A 21444-nucleotide genomic window follows, 5' to 3' on the forward strand; every position below is an offset into this window, starting at 1 on the left:
TGCAGGCATTAGTAAAGGAATGAATGTGTCCATCAACGCCATGAGCACACCCTCCCGCCCAAACCCAGCTCTGCCAGGGCTGTCCCACTGCCACTCCTTTGGACTCAGCAGCCTTGAGGCAGAGAGGAGGCTGTGGGTACCAGGGAGCCACGAGACCTAGAGTCCCCTGGAATTGGTAGCAATGGACTCAGCCCCCACAAGCGGGAGTATTATTGAGACGATCATCTCAGTAACACGCACAGAGAAAGCCTGCCCACGCTCCCCCCACGCCTGGAGGACTGTGCTTCTAGAAAACAGGCCACCTGTGTCAGTGCCTCCTGCACGGCCGTGACAAAACAGGACGCAGGAACAACAGATTTGTGAGAGGCCCCCGGATTCGCTATGGTGCCTTAAAATGGGATTCTGTGCAAAGTCGTTTTTGGTGTCCCGATTCTGTAACTTTGAATAAGCATGCTTCTGTGGTCTCGTCGGAACGTCGGAAGCTATAAAACATTAGCGTCAGCATTTATGCAAAGATAATCTTTCCTACTACGTTAAGTTGGAAAAATAAATCTTAACGCCCACAGGTGCTCAGTTATCCGCAACAAAGCACCAAATATTTACTGAGCCCTCTAACGGGTAATGGCCATTTGGACTCACCCAGCATTCCCGCCCCTGCCTTTGCTGGGCACACAGCCTGGCACCTTCCTAAAAAAGCTAAACAACAACAACAATAAGGCCCCACTGTCAGGCCCCGCTTTTCACTGGCCAGTACAGGTGTGTGTGTGTGTGTGTGTGTGTGTGTGTGTGTGTGTGTGAACAGCCAACGCTGGTCCCATCACTCCCCGTTAGGCATGTTTGGAGCTGTAAGCAGAGTGATACATGTAGAAGCGGGGTACAGTCCTAGGCCTATCTCCAAGAGGGACAACCTAGAAGGTGTGCGGGCAGGGGCCAAGGGACAGCAGAAGTGGGGCGAGGCGAGGCAGCAGGGGAGGGTCAGCGTGCCCTCGGGGTCAGGAGGTTTGGGATGAAGGGTCCTGCCCGTCCCCACCCTCACGCCTTGACCTCGTCCAGTTAACTGATGTCCAGCCTCGGCTGCCAGGTGCCTCTATCGGCTGGAAAAGGAGACAGACGTGGAGAAAATGCAGCTGCTTTCAGGGAAAGTGCTGTCTCCTTGGAGAGATACACTTCATTCATTAAAAAGTTAGGAAGGAACACAAAACAGGATGTAGCTTAACAATAGAGTTGGTCATGCCAACATGAAGCCCTAGAGAGAGTGGACATCGGTTAGGATTGGACGTTAGAGAGAGGCTAGGCATCAGCTAATTCACAACAGCCTTTACATGTTGCCCATTTAACGAAAATATTCAGTGGGTTTCTTTGTTTCCAGGTATTGTATAGACCAAACATTAAATCATCTGATTTATATTTTTTAATCGTATTGTTTTTGGTGTTATGGACATCTGTAGCATGAATTAGATTTACAAAAAAATAAATTGGCCATGTTGTCTGTTCAACATACACACACACACACATGGATAATATTTATATAATAAATTATATTACACATTTTTTCCTTTCTTAAAATGTGTATACATGTTTGGGGCACCCTCTGTATTTAAAAACCGATCCAATTGGGACCAGCCTGTCCACTGATCCCGTGCCTGTGTGACTGTCATTGGGATGGCCCTGCGTCTCAAAATAGCATCCCCACATTTGTCACCAGACCTGAAATCTCACCACTTATCCCTCTGGATGTTAAGAGTTTTTTTCTGGTTTCCCCAGTTCCAATACCAGCGAATCTCCTGGGAGAATCATTATGTTGCCATATTTACTAGGAGAAATCCACGGACACAGAGTGAGAAAAAGCTATGGAAATCAAATGCATCAGAAAGTTTTGGAGGTTCGTTATCAACAGTGGAATCAAGAAAGCCCAACCTCATGCATTTAACACTTTTGCCCACAGTTGGCATTAATATCACTAGAAACTCTTTTCCATAAACCAAGAGTTGAGCTGTAAGGCCCACTAAAATCAAAATTAAATTCTGCATGACGCTCATGAATAGTAAGAAACTATACTTTTTCTTCTTTTTTTTAAAAATATAAATTCCTTCTGTGTTGCTTTGTCTCCCAAATGGTTTTATTTTTACACCCTTTACTCATTTTTTAGGATTCTCCGTGAGGGCCCATAGTCCTTAGTACTAGGGCAGCATTGCGCTGGCTCTAGAACAGCTTTGGGGTACAGGTGGTGGGTGTGGGGTTCGTGATGAAACTCCAGAGGGAATGGGCTGGTCGTCAGCTCTACGGATGACAATCCCCTCACCTGGCTGCTGAACCAGGAGATTGTCCCATCTGACAGATGATCCCAAGAGGATATGGCTTTTCTTGTGAAATGTATGTCCAGTACAGTCAGTCAGCATGACTTCACATCCCTGAGTAGGTGAAAAATGATATGTGCTCTGAGACTACCCAACTAGCAATCTTACAGATCTCAGTAAAAAAGGCAAAAAGGGAAAAAGAAAAGAAAGGGTTGGATGAACTCCACGGTGGCCAGGATGGCAGAGGGCATCAATTAAATGGGCTCCTATCCCTTGTCCCCTGCTCTCAGGTCTAACCCACCTGTACTCCCCCCGCCCCCACACCCGCAGCAACGATCTCTAACAGCTCCTTGGACCAAAGCCCGCCTATGGCCCCCTCACCCCTTTCAGGGGGTGACTTCACAGCCCCCCATCAGCCCCTCACCCCTTCTGCAGTAGAGTCCAGACAAGCCACGGAAACCCTCTGTCCCCAAGCCCTGTGCTCTGCGGCTTCTGAGCACTTCTCCATCGATTTCTTGACGGTTTGCTTTACTCTCTTCCCAGAAGAGAATTATCAGGGGTGGGGGGGAATAAACAGAAGCGAGGCGATACCTCACAATATATTAAAAATGCATTAAGACTGTTGGGTAGCGCCTTATCTCAGGACACTCGGAATTAATTTCTGCACCACAGCCTTGCCTGACCTCAGGAGTGAGGATTAGAGGAGGCGCAGGCAGGGAGAGATTAGACGGGCTCTGGGCGAAAGCAGGGACGCTGACAGGCTAAGCTTCAGGCATGGGGTCGCCTCGTTTTCCAGGCGGGAGGAAGGGGCTGGAATCCACACGGGCAGCTCAGATGCTGGTGAAGCTTGACTGATCTTGATGTCTGTTTGGTTTTGGGCAGATCTGTACAGATGAGCACACTCTTGATCTCTTCTAGAAAGAAAAGACGATCAAGGTTTATTTTAATTATTTAAACCCTGTTTCTATAAAAGACTGCACAGGCTGTACCTTTTTTCACCCGTTGTTAGGAAGAGGCTGATAGTGTGATTTCGCGCCAAGCCCTCCATGATTAATTCCTTAGAGATGACAGAATGTTTAACCAGTACATGATTTTTTTTTTTTTGCTATCAGCGTTTTATTGAGAAAAGTACACAAACCCTCCCTGTGCACACAACCCCAGATGATTATAGCAAGCAAGCCTCCTCACACCTCCTTGTGTCTTCATAGAAGCGTCACTTCTTTGGAGCAATCTCTTGCCCGTTCCAGCGAGGGTCTCAGTGAACTCGTCTCCTTTTCCTCCAGGCTCAAAACAAAATCAAACTCCTCTTGGGTCAGGGGCTGAGCTGAGAGTCTCTGGTGAGTGACAAGCGCCATATTTGTTTAAAGGGCCTCCAGTGGCTTGGCGAGCTTGGTGAGGGGTTTTGAGCTCAGCCAGGGGCACGAGATGCTTCCTCATCCAAACAAACTGTACACCCACCATGGACCATTTAGGGTTGTCTTCTTTGCTGGGCGGATCATAATAGGGATCGGTGTTTTGCAAGCTGAGTGTGGGCTGGGCGAGCCTGCTTCATGGTCTCCACAAGCCCTACGATGGCTGGCTCTTTGCAGCTGCTCTGGTAGAAGAAGGCTTCTTTCTCCAGCTTCATGGCTCTAAGGACGTTCCAGGCCTAATAGCTGCAAATACCATCCTGGCATGCTCTCTGCTTGGGCCGCGCTTTGAGGTCCTCCATGCTGACCTTCGCATCTACACCTTTCTCTAGTTGGCTTTCCGGCTCTGTCTTCCTCAGCCAGTAGATGCTTAGATTCTTCCCACAGTTTTTAGAGGCTGACGTCTTCTGAGGGCTGGAGCTCTCCACGTTAGCTGATGCTTCACCTGAGTTCCTAGCCTCGGTACGTTTTCCTGCTGCCCCCTTCCTGTCTCGCTCAGCAGCCCCAGCCAGCCTTTTCCTGGGTCCCAGCACAGTCTCCCTGCACGGAGCTGAAGAGCAGAAGATTCTGGAATCTACCGAGAGATACCGGAGGCAACTCTGTACGTGCCCGCCAGAAACCACCCTGCAGACACCACCCAGCACACTTTCCAAGGCCGTGTGCAGCCTCCCGGCAGCACTTTAAAGACAAGAGCAGTAAATGATTTTTTGAGACATCACTTGAACAATGTTCTAAGCACTGCAGTTTTACCATTTACACGTGGAAGGAGAGACTGCTCAATGCGGGGAGGGGCGGTATTGAAATATTGAATAATTGAAATGAGGATTTGCTTATCAGTAAAGCAAACTCCGGTATCTGAGAGGGCTTCTGCCTCCCAAACATCTAATGTCTGGGTAGGAAAACCGACCCCAGGGGATGGCACTGTGCAGGAGCTGGCAGCCTCAGTCCTCTCCTGGCATCTCTGAGCAGCCCATGACCTTCATCACGGGAAACAACTCGGTTTCCTGAGGTGTAGGGGAGGCCAGAGGGAGTGTGAGAAGCCAGGGGGGCGGTGGTGGTTAAAGGGTTTTGAACTCCAAACCTGTTAAGCTAAGTGGTGTCGCAACAGCCTCAAACAGCTGTACAGAAGGTTCGCGACCCACAGGGGGACAAGGTCCTAAAAACACAAAGTGTAACTCGGAAACCGTTTTCTCTTCAAGGCCCAATGACAGATGCTCATTAACCAATTCAGAGAAAACAGTACAAACAGGAGAGTGAGTGACAAATGCTGACTTATTAATTTAGCTGCAGGGGCCAAGCACAAAGCCCTAATTTAGATGATAATACGTGTTCTCCCACAGCGGGTCAACGGGACACTTGTCTACTGGCTGCTCAGCTGAGGCTTGGCACTGCTTCTGTGAAGACAGAACGGCTCACAGCCAGAAACCTCGCTTCTCTGAGGCACTCCCCGTGAGCGGTGCCCAGCATGCGGCTTGAGGGGGATGCGGCAGAGGTGGTCCTTCGTGAGCCACTTTACCTCTTGGCCCTGTAGCTTCCTCTACTCCAAGGACAGGTGACAACTCTGTTCTCAAGGTGATGTTCTGAGCAGGCAGGGTAGGCAGCTGTCTGCTCTGGTTGAAGGAATGCAGACCTTACTCGTTACTCCATCAAGTTCTGTTCACTCATTCCTTTTTAAATAGCTTTAAGGAAGGACAATTTACACGCCATAAGCTACCCATCTTTAACGTGTGCATTTTGATGTGTTCGGACGTATGTATACAATGGTAAAACCATGACCACAATCAGGATACTGAGCGCAACCAGCGCCCCAATCTCCCCATGGCCCCTGGTAATGTCTCCCTCCTGGCCCTTTAAGCCCCTCAAGTCCCCAAGCCAGGACTGATCTGCCTTTTGTTACTATAGGGAAGTTTGCATTTTCTAAAGCCTTATATGCATTGTATTATACAGTATGTACTTTTTCCTAACTTTTTTCACTCACTCAGCATAATCACTTTGATTACTCCTTGAATTCATGTGGAAGAAAGGTCATGCATAATAAATGGGGGAACGTAACACACAAACAGTAGTATTTTAAGATATTATCTTACTATATGTATTTAAGCAATTTATATGTATTTGCAATCTCTTAATATTAATGGATTCAGAGACGTTGTTAAATGAAATTTAGTAAAATATTTCCAACTCTAAGATAACAGCACAATAGAACAGTAAGATTTAGCCATCACAATATGCTTTCTGACCCCAGAGAGCTTACTTAGCTGTGGTTACACTGAAAGGGTACTTTGCAGATTTTTGGAATGACCAAAACCTGAAATAAAAAATAAAAAATCGATATCATCATTATCCAAAAGCATTTACCAAATAAATGCAGCCCTGAGCTATTTCGAGCCCGGGCATTGACTCCGGCTGGCCCACACGAGGCCCTGAGGACACTTCAAGGCCATGACTTTCTGATCCCTCAACAAAGCAGAGGGTTAGACAGAGAACAGGAGAGAGCCATTCTGTGGGAAGAAACAGCTTGATGTTAAGGAAAAACTGTGAGGCTTTTAACCATACTGGTTTCAAGGTTCTCAGAAGGGAGTGCAGCTTGCCACATGCCCCTGGTGCAGAGTTCCCCTCCACCCAGAGCCTAGGTTTCACCGAGGGTCTGCCGAAGGTCTGCAGGTCCTGGAAACCCACCACGAAAGGCGTATCTGCCACCTCTTTCCTCTACAAATGAGCCCTCTCTCACTCACATTTGAAAGTTTCAAAGACCATTCATTCATCAAGTACTGTGTCTACCATCAGCTCAACCAGACACCAATAGGAAACGGGTCTCCCTTCACAAACTTGGCGCCCCTTCCTGGGTCAGAAGCAGCCTCAGCTCAATGCCCCATGTAACTAAATGTCACTATAACAAGTCTACTACCCCTGGCAGCTTCGATTTATTCTTTCCTTTTTTAAAAAGAGCAGAGATCTCCTTGAGATGTTGGAGATACTGACAAAAGAATCAACGGTACGTGAGTGACTGCATTTAAAGGACATTCTGGAAAAAGCAAAACTATAGGAACAACAAACAGATCAGAGGTTGCCAGAGGTTATGTGCGGAGGGAGAGGGTGATGCTAAATTGGCAGCCTGAAGGAATTTGGGGGGTGACGCAGCTGTTCTGTATCTCGATTGTGGTGACAGCCACAGGACTCTGTGCATTTGTCAAAACTCATAGAATGGCACACACCCCAAAAGTGAGGTTTTCTGTATGTACCGGTAAATTTAAAAAGAAAATGCACTGAGTCCTATTCAATGGGAGGATCCCCTAAGAGATAGAGTTTGGAAAAAATAGTGGAAATGACAGGGACTCGACTCTTATTTTTCTCATGACATCTGGTGAAATCGTTTGCTTCTGTATTATTATTATTAAAATAATTCTTGATTATCTTAACCATGAATAACGTGGATATGACGGCACATATAGAATAGTAAAGCTATTAATAATACAACTACAGACAGCCTTGTCCAGTGTTAACAGAACAGCTTAAATGACACTTGTTTACCCAGAAGTCATACAGCCAGCCCACCAGTGGGTGCTAATTAATCATGTTCACTTATCAGCTTATTTGCTGGTAAAACTCAGCTGTGTCTGCAGCAGCCCTTCAGCCTGCTGTGTGCTAGTAGAAACACCTTTTCCCTTGGGTGGAAACTGCAAACTTGCTAGCTAATTAGCTAATCTGCTTGCATGCTCTGTGAACAGCGCTGGTTTGTCTTCCCTCCTTCCACACGTTCATGCAGCTCGTTTGAGCATCTTCCCGCTCCTCCAAACCCCAAATAAGGTGACTGTGGTCAGTCCATTTCCTACAGACTGCGTGTGTGTGTGCATGTGTGTGTGTGTGTGTGTGTGTGTGTGTGTGTGTGTGTGTATGATTCAAAAAATAAGGAATGAAGTAGTCTGCAATGCTTTTATAAAGATCTGACCAAAGTAATAGCACCTTTTTTGTGTTTTCAATAAAGGAAGTGCCCAGTTGATACGTGGAGACAAGTAATGTTAAGTAAGGTTGATAGTCCCAACCAATTACAAGGAGCATTTCCTGGTTTTAAACCAGATGCTCCTGTAGGAATTCCTATAGCAATTACAGTTCTTCTGTTCAGTCAATAGAAACAAAATACTTACCGGTCCCCCAGCTATTACTGTCCTAGTCTCGTTTCGTCTCATTTGGCAGCCCATGAAAGGAATGATTTCACAGTGAGATTTATCATGGTAGAAACGTATCAGTAGCTTTTTTATATTCTTTAAACCATGATGTTCCCTAGCGATCTTTCCCTGGAAACCACTTAAATTCTATGTGACTATTTAGAGACCTATTCTTACGTGAGTAACTGACTTGTTATGAGAGAAAGCAGTTTGGCTGGAAAACAGAAGGATGACTTAGGTTTGGGTTAACAATTGCAGAATCTAAAAAGCTGTTGAGGTATCGCCACACACCTGAGACTGATTTGTGTTCTACAAATCCGTATTCTTTCCACCAACTCCAGGGCTGAACTGCCTCTCTCTGGGCTTAGAATACGTCAATGTAGCCTTGACTACAAGGCAGCCATTGAATTGAAAACAAAGTGGGGACCGTCCCCACTCCTGCCTGATCTCTACGCTTCTCTAAACTCAATTTGAGAAAGAGTTCCTCCTGGTGAATAATTCCAGGTACAGCCACTTTAGCTGCAAGCTGTCTACAAAAAGGATCAGTGTGTAAAAACAAACCTCCTACAAGGATTCCTGCACATTAGAAGCTGCTTACCCTATCTCCAAGGCTCCTTTGATAGCTCAGTAAATTTGGGGGCTGAGATTATATTCTCTGGCTGTGAAAGAATATTGTCTTAGTTGATTTCCTACAAGGGGGTCATAAAAATATTTAAATACATGCTTCCATAATTAAATAGAAGTATGTGAAATGACACAGAAATTGGCAAAGAGGCCTAGTTCCCACCATGTTCCTGAGTTTCTTTTATTGGTTTTACACTGGATATTTTTTGTATATATGGATTTCTAGGATCTGAAATGGAAAGTGATTAATATCACCTTTTATTCTAAAGGAAATAACAATAAATTTCCCCAAAATATTGTCACAGGAAAAAGAATTTCCAATGTGTACAGACATACTGAGATCAGTTGAGGTCAGTATCTGGTCACTGTCATATCCTTCATCTAATTTTCAAACACCAACAGCCAAAGCTGAGCCTGATATCCTCACAAGGCCATCGTATAAACCACCGTGATTGTTACGGTTTAGCATTGTTGAATATCAATGTGAGTAAAATCTAAGGCCTCCTCTCTCCGTGGGGGAAAATGTAACATGCAGAGCAGACGTCACTATACTATGGGGCAGGGTCTTCATCATCTGGCTTTAGAAAACAGACCGAGACAAACAGATAACTCAGCAAGACATCAACTTGCACTTTTAGTGACTTTCATTGCCCCCAAATAAGCCCAAATGCTTTTGTACAATGCCACCGTCAATGTGCATTGGCTTCAACACATTTGCTCCCACCATGTGCTTTCAAATATGAGGCCCCAGGTTGCCCATCATTAAATCAACACTCATTTTTTTTTTTAAAACTGCCTGCTGCCATGGACCACCCCCTACCCCGTTCTAATGCAGAAAGAACAGTGCATCAACGATTCATTCATAACATCGCTTTTCTGATCAGTACTGTGCACTTGTAGCTACCTTGTAGTTAAAAGGTAATTATCAAAAATAAATCATAACTTTTATGTTGCTATAACACATATTAAAAACTTTTCAATACAATCACTGAGGGTCCCATGTCGATATTATAGCTGGTTCAAAAGAGAATCCACAAAAGCAGACCCAAACTTTACAAAATAGAAAATCACAACATTATCTTTGGGAAAATGCACAAAAGCTGAACTACTGAGTTTCACTTCCTGAGGCTTATCCTGACCATGCTTTCGAGCAGACACATCTTGCAAACTAATATAATTTAACAAGGCGCCAAGGACAGATGACTAAATAATTCACACCAAATAGGCTTTCAGTAGTAAGGCAAAGCTTATTTTATAAGTTCTCCATCTAGAAATGGATCTGTAATCGGCACGAGGGCTTGGTTTATTTCCAACTTGGCACTTTGAACAACAGATCTGCTTCCACAGTACTATGAGTAAAACTTTCTACAGTGCAATTGCTTATTGGAAATCTCCAGTCGAAGCAAGTCACTGCTTCTCCAGCCAGAAACCATATTCACAGAACTAAACGTGCGGCCATGTTTTCATGGCCTTGGGTCTCTCTTGACTCAGGCTTGGAGAAATAAGTATAACCTCACTGTATCATGAAGTCACTACTTCTTGAATACGTACCATGTACACAAGCATATATACGCATACATGCATATACGTACAATCTAATTTCCTCAACAACTCTGCTGCATAGGACTCAGGCATTGACGTCGTCATCAGATGGGGAAACAGAGGCTCCGTCAGTAAAGGGTGGCTCTGAGGCCAAGCGCAGTTTCCACATCTAGACTTCACCTCCCTTCAGTGTTTCTTGCTGTGCTTGCTATAGACCCAGCAATGTTGTAGGGTCTGGGGAGGGTTTCCAAGACATCTAAAAAATTATCAATCTTGTAGACAAATTTCAAGCTTTGTTCTGATCGCAAGAGAAATGTAACGGAACTATAATAAAGAATTAGAACATCTCAAGGCTTTTGGGTGCTTTATGTCAGGGACGTCCTAAATGCTTCATACGACGCATAATTATTTATTTAATCCTTCCAACAACCAACGGGTGGTAGTAATTACTCCCAATTTACAGACGAATGTCAAGCAACTGCTAAGCCCCAAGCTACGCCTCCAAGGGCACAGAGGCCTTTGGAGGGCAAATCTGGAAAAAGGTCTAATTCCCTTCTTTTCTCTGCCCAGCACAAGAGAAAGCTGATCAGGACAAGGATTAATCCCCCACCCCCCTCCAACATACACACACCACCCCCCCGCTCCTACATCACCTGAGAAAACGGGCACACACAAGCATCCGTCGGAGACTTGGCAGACAAGATACTAAATTTGGTTCTTTCCTTCCCAGAAGCAACCAGGACCCATGAAGAGTTTCCTGGCCACTTCTGAGTGGATGCAATTCAGTCTCAAGACAGCCAGGAAGTGGCAGATGCGAACAAACGGTCTCCATGAATGGGGTTTGGGGAGGAGAGTGTCGACCCAGGAGTACGGCGCGCACATCCCTGGGTCACTGTATTAAATGAGGTCTTGTTTGTCAATATTACAGAGTAAGCTCCTTGTCAGTGTTGGTTAAAAGAAAGCAAGAGCCACACTCAGTGGCCGGGTGCAGGGTCTCAAATCCATCGTGGTTCCCCTTCTCCACACGATCTTACTTAAGTGGCACGTCCATCGTTGAAATTGCTTCCATCCGGCTCCTGACTTCATGGGGGGCGGAGGGTGAGGCACCACAAATGAGGGGAGACTGGACAAGCACTTCCAAAACTAACTAGTCGTGTCATAAAGCAAAGCCTAACCGTCGGGTGGACGTCACAGACAGTCAATGCTCCCAGTTCAGAGGGTAAGTTCGGGATGTGTTTATAAGGGATGGAAGACAGAACAGGATGGGGCGTGGGGAGGGTGTGAGGGGACAATTCAGGAGACAGGAACGGGGGCACAGAAGCCACAGAGCCTGGGGCACATCGTAGGTCCAGAAACCATTCTGTCCCCAGGTTTCTGCATCATAAAAGAGCTGCCTCTTATCCTGTGACTTCAGGTCAGGAAACGGTCACTAACGTGCCAATGAGCCGAGTGCACTGATTTCCTAAAAACTGTCATTTTTCCGTGGCCTGAACCTCAGCCTCTCCAGTTTCCCATTGCAACAATTTCTCTCTCACATCGAAAACAAACTCTCACTTTCTTGAGCCTCAGTTAAAAACAATAAACTGGTTTTCAGGACCCTCATCACCGAGCTTTCTCAGTCCCTTAGAATTCCTGTTCCGTGTCTGCCGGCATTTTTAGGATCAGGCAGTTATGTATAATTTAAAAGCATTTTACTTGTTATGGAGTCTCTTTCAGAAGGAGTAAAACCTCTCATTTGTCATTCTGAAAATGTGCGTTTTGTACTCACCTCGTGGGTGAGTGCCTGTTCTTCCCTTGATTTCCTGCAGACCCAACAGAAGTGGTCTGTGTTCCCCGGGCTGCCCCAATTTCAGCAAAGCTATTACCGACCTTATTATCTTCAGCAGGAAAAATAAGGCTCTCATTTTCTGAGAGAGCTCTTGCAGTTTATACAAAGGCGAGTAAAATGGCCCTCTGAAAATGCTCTCATCTCCACCCTAGGCAATCAATGTCCACGGGTGTGTGCGTGTGAGGGGTGCTGTTGGCTTCCTCCCAGACCCGAACTCTCTCAGTGGAATGACAGTTCCAAGTGGGTTGTCACTGGATAACGTGGGGTCTCGCGCTGCTTCGCAATGCTTTACATTTTTCCTTTCTCCTTATTCCTGCAGCTGTCTGCTGAAGCCTTCAGAATTTTAACAGTTTTTATTTCTGGATGGCTCTTCAGAAAAATACGAAGGAGTCTTGTACTTTCTCCACATCAGCGGTTTTCACAGGTTGGCCTCACGTGTCATCCATCAGGTCGGCAGACAACCAAGGGAGATTTCAGTCAGTCCTCTGCTTCCATTTCAATCAATCCTCAGACTGGGGGGGTGGGGGTGAGGGTCAGGTGCTGGAAAAAGTGCGCTGGGTCCTCCTTCTCCCTCTCTGCCTCCCCCCTTGTCACCTCCAAATGGTGAGGAACGTCCCACCGTGTTGTTTAGCTTTGTGGAGTCCACGCGTTGATGTTATTTTTTGTTAATGTTTTGCTCCTTTTCAAACTCAGAGCAAGCATTAGATTGTGGCACTTTCTTTTCCTCCAGGGGCCTCTGGTGCAGGGTGGGGCAGGCCCTGAGAGGGCAGGGACCTAGACAAGTCCAGCTGTGTCCTCCCTGGGCTGGACTCCTAGGTACTGGCTGAAGTAGACGGCCGCCATCCTGCTCACCAGGTGCTTGTCCTCTGCTTCCCGGGCACAGTCCAGGTCACGGCCGTCCACAGTGCAGCTGAGGGGCCGCTGTGGGACTCAGTCTCCCCACTGGAATGCAAGCAGACGGGGTGTGTGCAAGCTCTACCCTGCTCAGCTCGGGGGAAATACTTCTCCCTTGACCTGCTCTGTTGCCCCTTTGTGCTAACTGGATGCAGACGGGCCTGAGATGCAGCTTTAGCCTTCCAGCCGAGCCAGGGCGCTGGGGCAGGGAGAGGAATGATGGAACACGGGACAGGGCAGTGCGGCCCCACAGCCTCACGGGGAGACTGCTGTCTGGGAGGGAAGTGAGCTCCAGTCTGTTGCCAGCCACTGAATATTGCATGCTTGGGGGCCTGCATCTCCAGCTCAGCCTTTCCTCCAACTCTTCTCTGGAACCCCGATAGAGGTGTTCCTTCTCCTCCACTTCACCCCACAGGGATGCCAAGGCCCCGTGCTTGTGGGAAGGAGGACACATCTCTGCTGGCCTCTGCCTCAGCCGTTCCCCGTGCAGCCCACGCAAGCATTCCCTCACGTCTTGTTCCGCAGCCTGGGTGAGGTCTCGTGCAGGAATGGATGCCAGCTTTGCTGGCTCAGATAAGAGAGGAAGGCTAGAGAAGGGGACCGGGAAAGACCTCAGAAAGGAGGTCCTGCTGGGTGGGCCTCAGGGATGGAGATGGGGGTGTGCAAGTTCTGAGCAAGAGGGAATAGATACAGGAGCAGAGAGACAGAGGCCAGAAGGCGACTCGGTGTGGCTAGACCACAATGGGCGTGAAGAGGAATGGAAACCAGAACCAAAACTACCGTGTTGGAGACCATCCCTGGAGAAGTGGCTGGTCTAAAAGACAGGGCTGGGGCACCGCGTGGGGAGCCCTGAATGGCAGGCGCTCTCCTCAGACAATGGGAAGATATGGCAGAGCGCCCACTCCGGGACTCATGACCCAGCCAGGGCTCGGCAAGTGTGCTTTTCTGTTTTCATCTGAAATGACTTGTGTTGCTGGGAGGTGACAGGTAAATGCATTCATTCGGGGAGCTGCCTGGAAGCTAGAACGCACGCTATACATACTGAGAGTAAAGCATCAACATCCATTTCAAGGCTGGCGGAGGCCACGCCCCTTAGTATTCCTACGCGAGAAGGCCAGCTTTCTTCATATCTATTTCCTTCTCTGCTCAGTGAATTACAGGAGAAACGCTAAGCTGATGGAAGTGGCTTCAGAGCTATGTGAGTTTTAAATCTGTGCAGTTAGTGTGCAGCATTCTTTGATTGGCCACCCTGTCAAATCAAGTCAAAATGCCTACCTACATGCTTTCAACTAGCATACCTGGGATTTTAGACCATATTTTTAAAAAAAATGTAAGGAGGAGGAGAGTACGTACGTATTTCCTATCTGTCTGTGTTGGGATCACAGCCCGAATGTGTGCAAAGTTCTCAGTAAATAATTAAAACAGGCTTAGCGTGCATGCCAGTCCTCTGGCTTCTGCACTGATAGAAGTGACCGGAAACATAATTGTAGTTGGTATTTATTCAGGTTACTATGAGCCAGGCTCTGTGCTAAGGAGTTTGAGGGCACTACCTCCTTTCATTTCACCCAGACCCCAAGAACCAGGTACAAGGACTAGCCCCTGTATTTTCCTGACGGGTAAACTGAGAGTGCTGGGGTTGTGGCGTGCTGTCTGGCCCCAGCACGCACACACTTGATCTTCACCCTCTGAAATGGCTGTGAGCAGCTCATCGCAGCAGGCACTGCTCCTCTCCCCAGATAAAGGAAGACGTCAGAGAGAGAGAGAGAGATGATTAAAATGGGCAATGGAACTTACCCTTTCAGCCAAATGCCAGGAAGACAAAAGTGGTTGGAGCGCGAGCCCATCATATTTATAATTCAATAGCAGCCCCGAGGGAAGGATGACGTGAGGGGTTCTATCCTGTTGTCAGTCAGAGGAACAATTATTTCCCAAAGCACTGCAGCCAGGGACACGGAAGGAATGGAAAAACATCATTTTTGCACGCACGTCTGCTTTTTTCTAAGGCAGTCTGTGTGCATTTTCTGGACCCATTTCTGTCTTTAAACAGTTAGAGAATGCAGAGACTTAAAACACCGGGGTGGTGTCTGCCAACCCGACTCATCCTTCCGACGGCCTCGCGCCACAGTGACCCTGAGAGCCGCCAGCACTTCCACTGGCCTGAGATGAGTCTTAAGTTATGTCAGCTAAGACGCACTCCAGAGTGACGGCCACGTGACAGACCGACACGTACAACAAGCGTGATTCACAGGGGCCTGGGCCCAGGCAGTTCCCAGAAGAGAAAAGACACGAGAACCAAGGTGACCCTGAGGTCCCTTCAGACTGAACTGTTTCCTTCTGAGAGAATGTGGACAAAGCATCCTCCTCACCCACTGCTTTCCTGCCTCCCAAAGGGAAGGAAGAAGACCTGGTTTCTGGGAGCTCTGGGCTTTCTAACTGGGCCCCAGGCAGCAGCCTCAGGAAGGTCACCGCCTTCACTCATCCTTACTTACTAAGTTGTTTGGTGCTGAAGTCATTTGCAAGTCAAACATTTACACTGTGTGTCCCTATACATGTGCACTTCCGGCTTTGGACAACATCGGACGTAACTTAGTTCTGACTTCCTCAAGATCCCAAAACGTTAAAAAAAAAAAAAAAAGAGATCGCGCTTGCTAATGTGGTGGGCCTCGTCCAAGCAGTTGAAGGCCTTGAGAGCAACACCTGAGATTTCCCAGGGAAGAAGGAACTCTGCCTCAAGACTGAAGCAGAGAAATCCTGCCTGGAGTCCCAGCCTGCCAGCCGGCCCTGCACACTCCACACTCAAGACTGCAACATCCACTCTTGCCTCCTGTCTTTTGCGACTTCGCAATTGGCCACTCGTCACTGACCACTCGAGATCTACAGATGAGGTCCCATCTTACGTGTATTCAGTAGCCTGCCCTCTGGGGGAAGGTTTTGCCCCCAGAAAAAAACCATCTGAGACTATACTCCAAGGTTAATTGTTATATATACGCTCATGTTAGTATAAAAATAAGGAACAGTTCATAAATCACCTTTAAAATACTAGAATGAATCATGGGCCTGGAGTCAGACTATCTTCATTTTATCCCCAGCTCTGTCATTATGAATTTGTGATTCTGTCAAAAAATATAAAATTCCTAACCTTTCTTTGGGAAATGGGGTTTCCCTTTCTGTAAGGTCCTGGGGCTGTTTTTCATGTTCCTAAATTCTTTGTTATTTCCAATGTGCCTTATAATTCTACTCTGTGTGGCATTTGACGCACTCTTACAGTGCTTCAAGAAATTTCCAGAAAAAAAGAAAAATCATTTCAAATATTTTAAAAAGCCATTTTAAACAATTTTAAGAGAAACTGGCAAACCCAATAAAATAATTATTTTTTTAAAAACCCTATACCTTGCAGAAATACAACTAGTTGATTGGTGTTCTATGGGAATATGTTTTTCTTTACTAGAAAATAGGTATTTCTAATATTTGGAGGTATCTGGAAATTTAATGATTTAGCCTGAAAAAGCCGTGAGTGCCTCCCTATTTCTGCGGTTGCTGTGACATTATAGCAAATGACCTCTGAGGTCCCTTTCTGTTCTGAGACTAAGTTTTGTTAGTATAGAACCTTTTCCGATTACAAATCTTTCTTCTGTGACATTTTCCTAGACTTATAATAATGTAAAATAATGACCTTCCTACGTACAGTAATTCATTTTTCTTAGTTTGTACTTTCTCGTGGAATAGTATTCTCAGCATAATAATGCCATTTATTATTCCTACTGGTGAAGTTTTCATCATTAGTTCACGTAATGACCATACAAGCCACTGCTGTCGTGAAATGGGTTCTGGGATCTCTGCCACCAAGACAGAAAAAAATTTAAAAGTGGGAGCTATTTGGAGGGGAGAAGAAAATCTTGTAAAGCCATTAGGTGCTAAAATACATAAGAATTCAAAGATACACAATTTTCTTCAAGTTAAAAATGCGCTGAATGTTTATAATACAGTACGAAGTACGAGTTGTATAACATTTTTAAAAACAATTAATAGTATAAATCGGAACTTCCCAAATCGTGTTCCAAAGAAGACAACTTCTTCAGGGTGTGAAAGGCAGTCATTTCCCAAACGAAGGCAGCCACTGTCCAATCAATGGTTTGGAAAATGCCGTTTTAAAGTTAAGCAGCTTTAATCACCGCAGGACTTCCCAGAGACTTCATCAGGTGGACATGAAATTTGATGGTCCCAGCCCGGAAGTGGCATCTATTGCATTTCTCAAACCTGTGTGTTCACAGAGCTTTTCTCACCCCTCCCTACCCCCTCCACAGGACATCTCTCAGGGACCCTTAACGCAAACTAAGTCGCTCTGAATACATAAGGCAAATGAAACCAGACTGAAATAAGATGAAAAGGCAAAAATGTAAAGTGCTGTTTAGCAGGAAGAAAAGGACTTGCGTTATGATGAGACCAGCGCTGTTTGGGGAACAGAGTAAGAGATGGGGGAGGGGGGGCGGTGGCAGAACTCCTGGACACGTCTTGGGGTCTCTAAAAACAATCTCTTAACATAAACAGTCGGAAGTCACTTGTTTAAACGGTGATGTGAACATTTCTCAAATGGAAGAATTTACCGGTAAGGTAAAGCCAGTGAAAACACGCCGGCTGCAATGTTAGGGGGACCCCTTGTGGTTCGAAACCAACATGACCCTTTGGAAAATCAATTCTAGCACCAGGAGCAGCACGTTATGTGGAGCTTATATAACCTCTGTCAGTGTTCACCCAAACTTTTATCAGTGTACCTCTTCAAAGCGGTCTCAGAGGAACTTCCATCTCCTATGTTTCTGTAACGGTTGGGTTTTGGCAAAAAAGTCTGCATCGCTCTGGGGAGCAGAAAAGAAAACCATACAGAACAAAATACAAAATATAAGGAAAACGGTCATCTCGCTCAGGTAATTAACCATTTCTCTGCCAGTCAGAATATAGAATTTGGATGAAAGTCCGAATTAATGTGCTTAAGCTTTTGAAATAAACAGCCATTCCAAGATTTTCAACTTTTTAAAAACCTTTGTTTTATAGTGGTGCCTATGTAAATATTTTATCCAAATATAATGAGTGGTGATTGATTCTCATGCTTTTCTAATCAGATTAGAGATTCTTGCCATAGGATAGATTTTGTAATAAGAAATGAAAGAACAACGAAGAACCATGAGATACTAAGAAGGAAGACTTGTTCTATATCAGGCCCAGGTTTCATTAATACTATATAAAAGAAAATATTATTTTTGTTAAAGTACAAACGGTGAACTGTTAGGGCCAAGAGCACATTGCAAATCCCTAACAGAATAGATTCCATAGCCGGCCAATGTCTAAAATAAATCATTGTGGTCTTCTCTACAGGAAGAAGAAAATATTTGGACACCCTTAAAACGCTGAATTATCAAACATCAACAAAGTATATAAGTAGTCCCGCCTCTAACCTCAAACATAGGGATTTTACTGGCTGAAGTCAGGCATTCTGATGACAGGTGACAGGTCGGTGAGAAGCAAGTTGGAGCAGGAGCGCCCTCTGGTGGGGAGTGTGATAGTTGCTCCGAGTCAGTGCCAGGCAGCCTGGGTTTGCCTGCGGGGTTCCTGGGCTGAGCTCAGGCTTTCTGGCTTTCCGCACTGAAATCCACTCTAATCAGGTTGGGATTCTTGGAGAACATACACAGGAGTTAAGTTCCTGTGGCTTTAAAACTCAGCTCTTCAGCATGTTTTTCTTGCACACTGATAGGGGAGGTTTGTTTTGTTTTGACATGTTCTAATTAGAAACACTTCAGGACTGGAGGGGAAAGTGAAGGAAAGGTCACCTTGAACCCACCTGCAAAAGCCCTGCCTCTGCTGAGCATGTCTGCCGAGTGCCACCCGCATGCGGTGCCCTCGGCTTCCAGGGAGCAGTGAAGGGGGCGTCCCACCACCTGCGGTGCTGCCCACAGCACGGTAGGGACTGGCCTTGTACTGAACGCACGTGCAGAACTCATGGTGAAGGAAAACCAGAAAGCCTCAAAGGAATGCCCCACTCCAGGTCTGGGCGGAAATTGTACAACATGAGCATGGAACACCCCATCGTTACAGAAAGCAAGGAAGCTATCAAAAACTACAAGTTATATCAGAAGAACATGGCGGCTGGGTTTAAATCCAGAAGTCAATAGCACTGTCTTTGATTTTAAAAAAACCCAACTCATTCTTTGGAAAATGGTAAGTAGATGGAACTAGTTAAACATGTATTCTGCCTTCCTAATATGAACTGTAAACAAGGATACCCAATAATTGATGTTGAAAAGTTTCTTTTGAGAGCTCCAGTCAAGATGGTGGGGTAGGTAAACGCGGTGCTTGCCTCCTCTCAGGACTACCTCAAAATTACAGCTAAAATACAAAACAACCATCATTGAGCATTGCCTGAAATCTTGCCGAGCTGAAGCCCTACAATGAAGGACATACAAAAGAAGCCACCTTGAGACCGGTAGGAGGGGCAGAGATGTGGAACTGGCTAGTCCCACACCTGCGTGTGACCATTAAAAACCGGGAGGGATATCTCAGCTACAGAGGTCCCCTCAGAATATCTTGGCTACAGAGGTTCGCCAGAAGGAGCAAGGGGTCCCAACACCACACCAGGCTCCCCAGCCCAGGGTTTCAGTGCCAGGGAGAGAAGTCTCTGTAATTTTTTTTGGCTGTGAAAACCAGGGGAGATTATTGCTGAGTGAGATAGAGGGACGTTGCACTCCCAGGTACTCTTCTTAAAGGGACCAGGGGTGGACTTACTCACCTACAGAATCACTGGCTCTGAGCTCCAGCACCGGGGCAGCAGCTGGAGAGGCAACAGGGACATACTGGGGGAAGTGAGTTGTCTGGCTTCAGAACGAGGGCTGGAGGGGCAGCTGGCATTATTTCTTTGTAGAGCCCTTCCCCTTTGTTGCATGCAGACACACGCATGCACACACGCATGCATGCACGCAGACCCAATCATATCTGAGTCTTCGTTACACTGGCTGTCACCTTTCGTCTGCCCTGCCCCAGTGATTCCCTGAGACCCCACCGCACTCAACTTTCAGACACACCCAAGCCACTTCCAGTGGCTTCTGCCATACAAACGGCCTGTCTTGGCTCATGCTACAGACTTTCCTAAAATCTCCCAAAGGTTCACAAAACCCATACAAGCAGCATCGGGCTTTGGCATGTCCTGTACCTCTGGCTGAGCAGCCCTAAGCCCAGCACTAGTGACAGTTGGCATCGGTTTGCATCTTGGCCTCTCGAGGCGCTTCCAAGCACAGCGCAGGCAGTGGCCATATGCAGATTGCTTTGTGGTTCCCACTGAAACTGGACCTAGGCGGTGATCATGAATGGCTAATGACATTAAACAAAAAAACCAAACAGAGGGGGAGAGACAGCCATTACATGCATCCTGATGGAACTACTCAGTACGGCTGTGAAGTGTGTTTGAAAAAAAACAAAAAAACAAATAAAAAACAAAGAAATAAACTAAGATAGAAGTCAGTTAGCCTCCAGATCTAACTACCAACTGATAGGAATTATAGGAGGCAGAGCAACAAGTTCAACGACACCTCAAGATGCAGTCAGCAAATTCCAAACCATGGAAAGCTCTATAGAACATGTGACCCAGTTTCCTAAACAAAAAGTAGAGCCAGTGGGAGGGGAGATGTACCTAGACAAAAGTTAAGAGGTATGTAAACCAAATTTCATGTCTCCTCATTCAAACAAACCAAGTGTGTAAAAAAAAAAAATTGAGAAAACTTAAACATTGACTATAGATTTACTATTAAGAAATAATGTTAAGTAGTATAATAGAATTGTGATTTTTATTCTAAAAGGACTTCTATCTTTTGGAGATACTGAAACAGTTATGGATTAAGTAATATGATATTTTGGATTTACTTGACAATAACAGCATGGGGAGGAAGTGGACAAAGGTACAGATCAGGGAGGGTTGGCAAACTACGACCCAGAGGCTGCATCAGGCCCCTTTCCACCTGTTTTTGTAAATAAAGTTTTATTGGAACACAGTCAAGCTCAGTTCTGTGTGGTCCGTGGCTGCTTTCCTGATGCAATGGCTGGGTTGAGTGCTTGCAATAGAGACTGTATGGCCTACGATGACTAAAATATTTACTATCTGGCCCTCTACAGAAAAGCCTACTGGTCCCTGGGAAAGCTAACCAAGGATTAGCCTGAGTGGGTAATTATTGAAGCTGGGTGAAGGATACACGGGGGTTAATTACGGTATTGTCTCCTTTTGCATATGTTTGAAATGTCCCATAATAAAACGATTTAAAATTTAAAACAAAAACAAACAAAAGCAGGACCGACTGCTTTAGTTTGTTTAACAAGCACCAGTGTTGCTGAATTAGCTTCTTGGGAGTCTTCAAACTGCCTGTTCATACTGGATCTATTCACATAACTTAAAATTTTTTAAAATGCCCCCTGTTTCTTCACGTGAATAGTTCTGAAGAAACTTAGGACACGTGTGATGTACACTTGAAAGCTCAGAAGCTCCGATGGTGGGAGGGATGTTTACAAAACATTCAGGTGTTTTTGTCTTCCAAAGGCACAGCCGGGAAGGGGTGGTGGGGTAGGTGGTGCTGGTGGGACAAGCCGGCCCTGGCCTCCTTCCACTCGCCTCCTCTCCTCTGCCCAGCAGTGGCGGCTTCCTGGGTGAA

The 21444-nt window shown here is 46.0% G+C and overlaps 1 pseudogene; it reads right to left on the reverse strand.

Moving 5' to 3' along the window:
• Nucleotides 1-3582: 3582 nt before the first annotated feature.
• Nucleotides 3583-5691, reverse strand: LOC109387578 (thymocyte nuclear protein 1-like; annotated as a pseudogene).
• Nucleotides 5692-21444: the final 15753 nt, after the last annotated feature.

This window comes from Hipposideros armiger, unplaced genomic scaffold (assembly GCF_001890085.2).
Source record: "Hipposideros armiger isolate ML-2016 unplaced genomic scaffold, ASM189008v1 scaffold_163, whole genome shotgun sequence".
In the NCBI taxonomy this organism is placed as follows: Eukaryota; Metazoa; Chordata; class Mammalia; order Chiroptera; family Hipposideridae; genus Hipposideros; species Hipposideros armiger.